Source organism: Microcaecilia unicolor, unplaced genomic scaffold, assembly GCF_901765095.1.
Source record: "Microcaecilia unicolor unplaced genomic scaffold, aMicUni1.1, whole genome shotgun sequence".
Taxonomy (NCBI): Eukaryota; Metazoa; Chordata; class Amphibia; order Gymnophiona; family Siphonopidae; genus Microcaecilia; species Microcaecilia unicolor.
Genome location: NW_021963690.1, coordinates 121,123 through 127,122, shown reverse-complemented (window position 1 = coordinate 127,122; position 6,000 = coordinate 121,123).

Genomic DNA, 6,000 nt, shown 5'->3' with positions numbered 1-6,000 from the left:
GGGAACTGCAGTTTAAATTTTTATTGCGGTTATACAGGGCACCGACATGGGCATTTAAGGCAAAATGTAGGGCCTCAGATGAATGTGCCAAATGTGGCAGACCCAGGGCGACGCTGGGCCACATGTGCTGGCATTGCCCTATAATCGCTGATTTCTGGCTTCGGGTGTTTGCCCGAGTGTCGTCCATGTGGGCACGCAAGATCATCCCAGCACCATTATTGTTGTTGGATAGTTTTCAAATAACAAAGCCCCTAGCACCAGGCCTAACTGGATTTTTGAAACAAACTGTCCTGATGGGAAAGAAAACAATCCTCCTCAGCTGGTTAGATTCGGCAGTGATTCCCCCATCGCTCTGGAGAGTACAGATGATAACATTCTTGGCAATGGAACAAATGAGAATAAAAAACATAACTTCAGAAAAAGGAATTCGCTTCCAGAGGGTTTGGGAACGGTTTTGGGCCACACTGACTCCGATGGCACGGAGCCGTATCCTGAACCAGTAAACCCAGGTCCTCCAGCTCATTGCTGTTTGTATATGGGAAGGAGGGGAGGGAGGAAGGTAGAAGGTAGGGAGGGTTAGGGGGAGTTAGATAGGATGTTGGGGAGGGGATGGCTGAAAATGTATGATGATGATAAACATTACCATTTGTTTGTATTGCATTTTGAATTTGGTTGTCATCAATAAAAAAGATTTCAACATAAAATTAATATCGCTAAACACTTAGAATACATTGTTCCCTCAAATCCTCTTCCTTCTGCAATGGTCTGGCACAACATATTTGCCTTAGGCTCCCAGAAGTGGCTTCACAGATGCTCTATTGATCATGGTAGCAAGTTAAGTCTCTGCTGCCACCTCTCTGATAGAAGCAAAGAAAAAAAAAAAACAACCCAAAATGTCACTGTCCTGAAAATATCAAATACACATTTCTGAATAATTTTGAATATACAAAGACATTTTGTTTTACTTGGCTGCTAGATGATGCAGGATTTAGAAAGTGTCTTACAAAGATACTGCAAAAGCTGTGGTCAAACTATCTTAATTCAGGATATTGATGGGGGGGGGGGGGGGGAGGGTCCCAGAAGCACCACAACCTGATGTGGTGGTGTTGGGACTTCCAAAGAAAAGAGAAAACAACCCCCTAGTCGAAAAATCAAAATCAAAATACAACCAAAAAGAAGTGGGTAGACCAGTGGTTCCAACAAAGGATATTTATTAAAAGATACAGTAAAATAAGAAAGACAACGCAGTCTGCATTTCAGCACCACAGGGATCCTGCATCAGGAGTCAAAACAATTTCTGTAAAATAACAAAAACATCAAAACATCTTGGTAATAATAAATAATACTTAAACAATAAATAAGTGAGTAAATGAATGAATAAGTAAATAAGATCATTGCAAGAACATAAAACAAATGAGTGTACACACAAACATTAACATGAGAAATAAATGTATAAATTTGTACAAATAAGATATGTAAATATGAACTAATAAAAATAGATGTCGCCCGTGTCGGGTCTTTTTGTCAGCCCGTGTCGAGTCTTTTTGTCAATTCTATGTAGACCCCTGACGCAGGTGCTAGTCACCGAAACACGGCCCGTGTCGGGTCTTTTTATCAAGGCTCATTCATTAAAGAACTGTGTTCCATTTTTAAAGGCCCGTGGTGCTGTTTTTTTTGTTTGGACTTTAGTTTGTACTTTGTTCCCTCTCTTTTGTTATATCCAAGTCACATACGCACTTGCACACACTCTCATTCTCACACACACACTCTCTCTCACAGACACACTTGCACCCACACTCTCTCTCTCTCACACACACACTTGCACATTCACTCTCTCTCTCACACACACAGTCACTCTCACATACACTCTCTCAAACATACACACTCCGAGGAAAACCTTGCTAGCGCCCGTTTCATTTCTGTCAGAAATGGACCTATTTTACTTGTAATAGAATAAGATGCCTATGACTAGTTCTGAGGCTTTTTCCTCCCTGGAATAACGGTTTCCTTTGAGCAGAGTCTTCATTATTTGGAAGTTGAGGATATTTTGACTTTTTGTTTTGTTTTAGTCTTTCTTTTCCTTAATTAGATTGTGGTTTTATAAAATATTTGCATTTACACACCTAAACTTTAGTAGTTAGGCTGGCATAAGTGTTCACGCCTAGAGTTAAGCCCGCAACTTAAGCTAGTATTCTACAAATGGCACTTCCGTGTGGAACTGCTTTTATAGAATTTGCACTTAGCACACAGTATTCCAGCGCTTTATTTTGGGTGCCATTTACTGAATCTATCTCTGGAAATTGCAGATAATACATGGAATTCCTTTTCCAGTGACTGGACAAGAGGTGAGGACTTTGTTGAAGTCAGAATGATTGAATATTTTAACACCCAACAGAAAGGACTTAACAAGGACCTGGGGTTCCTAGCCCATTATAAACCATAAAGCTGTATGTCTCTGTTGATCACCCCACCCCTCACCTATCCACACCCATCCTGTTAGAATATCAATGATATGCTTTGATGTCCCCATGCATACCTCCTACCCACCCCCATCCTCCCACCCTGTCAGACTGTCATAGTAATGCTTGAATGTTTTCACTTATATACACACTGTCAGCTAGCACATTTGCTTATTTCCGATCTGACGAAGAAGGGCAACCTTCGAAAGCTAATCAAGAAATGTATTAAGTTATGTCCAATAAAAAAGGTATCATCTTATTTTCTTTTCCATGTTTTATTTTGTTTGATTTCTATTGATAACCTTAAGAGTGGACTAACACGGCTACCACACTCCTCTACTTTACGTTTATGAAAAGGAATTTTTAGTTTGGATCCCTGTCCTGCTATTTCCCTAACAGAAAAGTCAGAAACCCTCTGTAATTGGGTAACGAGATTTGTGAATCAATCAAGGTGACTACCCAATAGAAATGGGTAGGATAGTCCCTCTAAGCAAAGATGTAAGAACTAGCTTGGATGTCACAGACTGCATTAATTACTGACCACTTGCCAATCTGCCTACACTTCCAAAAATAATTGAAGGAATAACAGCAACACAATTACAAGAATATTTAAATAAATATGATATATTGGATCAAAGACAAGCAAGTTTTAGACATGCATTCAGCACAGAAATAGTTTTGACTGCAATATTAACTGAATTAACAATGTTAATGGGTAGGGGAATACAATCACTTACACATAGTAACATAGTAGATGATGGCAGAAAAAGACCTGCACGGTCCATCCAGTCTGCCCAACAAGACAACTCATGTGTGCTACTTTTGTGTATACCCTACTTTGATTTGTACCTGTGCTCTTCAGGGCACAGACCGTATAAGTCTGCCCAGCACTAGCCCCGCCTCCCAACCACCAGCCCCGCCTCCCAACCACCGGCTCTGGCACAGACCGTATAAGTCTGCCCAGCACTATCCCCGCCTCCCACCACCGGCTCTGGCACAGACCGTATAAGTCTGCCCAGTGCTATCCCTGCCTCCCAACCTCCAGTCCTGCCTCCCACCACTGGCTCTGGCACAGTCCGTATAAGTCTGCCCAGCACTATCCCTGGCTCCCACCACCAGCTCTGGCACAGACCATATAAGTCTGCCCAGCGCTATCCCTACCTCCCAACCTCCAGTCCCACCTCCCACCACTGGCTCTGGCACAGACCGTATAAGTCTGCCCCGCACTATCCCCGCCTCTCAACCTCCAGCCCCGCCTCCCACTACCGGCTCTGCTATCCAATCTCGGTTAAGCTCCTGACGATCCTTTCCTTCTGAACAGGATTCCTTTATGTTTATTCCATGCATGTTTGAATTCCGTTACCGTTTTCATCTCCACCACCTCCCGCGGGAGGGCATTCCAAGCATCCACCACTCTCTCCGTGAAGAAATACTTCCTGACATTTTTCTTGAGTCTGCCCCCCCTTCAATCTCATTTCATGTCCTCGTTCTACCGCCTTAGTATCTCCGGAAAAGGTTCATTTGCGGATTAATACGTTTCAAATATTTGAACGTCTGTATCATATCACCCCTGTTTCTCCTTTCACTTGTCATGCAATCAGCCTTGTCTGAAGTATTTGAATTAGCAGGACACGGAATATTATTGGATTGAATGGGTAATATCGAACAATAGGAGAGATGTTGAATTGGTTTATAGGATTTCAGAATATGCAGCTTCAAATAACAAATCACAAGATTGGCCTATGTAAGTTGGAGTGCCCCAAGGCTCCAAATTATCTTTTATTTTATTCAATCTCTCTCTTAGGCTAGGTCTTAGAATCATATAATCTAATGTATTATTTTTATGCCAATGATATATTGATTAATTTCTTAGTAAGGAAAATACTGGGGGGAGACAAGGTCAAGATGGCAGCTTGAATACAAAAACCAGGATCTGCTGCTAGTAAATGACTGAAACTTCATCCAAAGGAGGCTGTCTGCACAGTTAGCAGGAAAAAAGGCCTCAAAGAGCTTCCAGATCATCAATGGATCAGCTGAAGCTACAGCGGGTCTCACGACCCTACTTTCATCCTTGGCCAAAAAAACCTGCTTAACGTTATTTAATTAATTCATCGTGGATCCTCTATGTATATGCTCCACCTTTATAAACATTTCAGTAGCGTAAATATCTTATCTTTTATAATGAGAGAACCACTTATCTTTTATAGTGAGAACTCTCAAATCAGCGTGTTGTGCTGTTTCCCTCTCTTCTTTTTATTTTTGATGTGTTAAGCCGACGGTGGCCAGCGTTTCGCACGGCTGCTTCAGGGCTTCAATTACACATTTGAAAGAACGGTCAACACTGCTTCTCCACGCTCTTCTATCCTTTTATCCTCTTCTATTCTTTTTTGACCAAGGATGAAAGTAGGGTCGTGAGACCCGCTGTAGCTTCAGCAGATCCATTAATGATCTGGAAGCTCTTTGAGGCCTTTTTTCCTGCTAACTGTGCAGACAGCCTCCTTTGGAGGAAGTTTCAGTCATTTACTAGCAGCAGATCCTGGTTTTTGTATTTGAGGTATATTGCTTGATCTGCATTCGAAGAGCATTTAGTATTTAGTTGATTCCCAAGATGGCAGCTTGTCCAAGTGTTCTTTTCCCACCATATCTGCTTCTGCTTGCTCCAGGGTTTCAAAGGTGCGCCATGCCCCTTCCCTCATAATTTTCAGAGTGGCCAGGTTATTGTAAGACGAACCTCGCTCCCTGCGACACCAGCTTAGTACACAAGGGAGAAAATCTCCGTCTCTTTTCCTGGACAGATGCCGAGTAATCTTGAAAATTTTTTATTTGTATTCCATCATATGTTAGGGATCCTTTTCTCTGCCGGTAGCCTCTCAGGATTTCCAATTTAGGAATATAATTATGAACCTTTATCACCACCATACGTGACTTCTGTTTATTTTCATGTGGCCGTCCCACTCTATGCGCTCTTTCTAGGCGTAGTCGTCCTTTACTGACCGATAGTGCCAATTCTGTGGACAACCAGTGTTCAAATTCCGTTGATAATAAGCTCTCTGCTATTGTCTCCGGAAGTCCTATAAGGCGAAGATTACTGCGCCTTGATCTATTCTCTAGATCCTCCAGCTTCTGGGCTTGATGTCGCAATTGCTGGGTAAGCTTCTCTATGATCGTTGCCGTTCCCGGGGCTGAGTCCTCCAAGGCTGACACTCGATGTTCAAATTCTCCTGCTCTTCTCGTTTCAGCCAACAATGTTTCCATACTGGCCATCTGATTCGAAAGCTGTTGAAACTTCGGTTCTAGTGCTTGCCCTATTGCCTTTGTGAGCTGCGCTAATTGCTGTTCAGTTAACTCCGCAGTCTCTTGCTGCCCGTCCACCATCTTTGTCTCCGCCAGTCGCGCTTTTTCTGGGACTTTCCTGTCATCTCCCCACTTAAAGTTCGAATATATCTGTCCATGCAGGTTATTGTAGCCTTGAAGCTCAAAAAATATCTCCTTGACGGTCTCCTTCGGGCGATAATTTAGGTAGAGAGAGTGGGACCCCCAG